The following is a 418-nucleotide window of genomic DNA, read 5'->3' on the forward strand; positions in this document are numbered from 1 at the left end:
TCGCGTCCCCGCAAAGCTAAGTCTACTTCGATCCAAGGCAGAAGCCGCGCCAGAGAGAGAGAGAAGCAGGGAGAGGCGGCGCCTTGCGGGCTCGGTGACAGGCTGAAGCTCACACAGTCCGCAGGGCACGCAAGGCGCTCACGGTAACCTTTGGGTGCGCGGGATCCCGGATCGCACCTGCAGGGATGTGCCGGGGCGGCTGCGAACGGGAAAGGCGTTAGCCCGCCGCCCAAGGGAGCGCTGTGACGGCTCCAGCCCCTGCCCGGGCGGACCCCCGTCCACAGGCCAGTCACGGCCACGGGGGCTGCAGCCGCGTGTAAGCGGAGCCCAGACCCGGCGCGCCAAGGGGCCGGCCTGTGGGGGCCGGGCCGGGCCGGGGCGGGGCCAGCACTGGAGGGGCGGGTCTGCCCTTATAAAC

The sequence above is a fragment of the Eretmochelys imbricata genome, chromosome 12 (genome assembly GCF_965152235.1).
Source record: "Eretmochelys imbricata isolate rEreImb1 chromosome 12, rEreImb1.hap1, whole genome shotgun sequence".
NCBI classification, from domain to species: domain Eukaryota; kingdom Metazoa; phylum Chordata; order Testudines; family Cheloniidae; genus Eretmochelys; species Eretmochelys imbricata.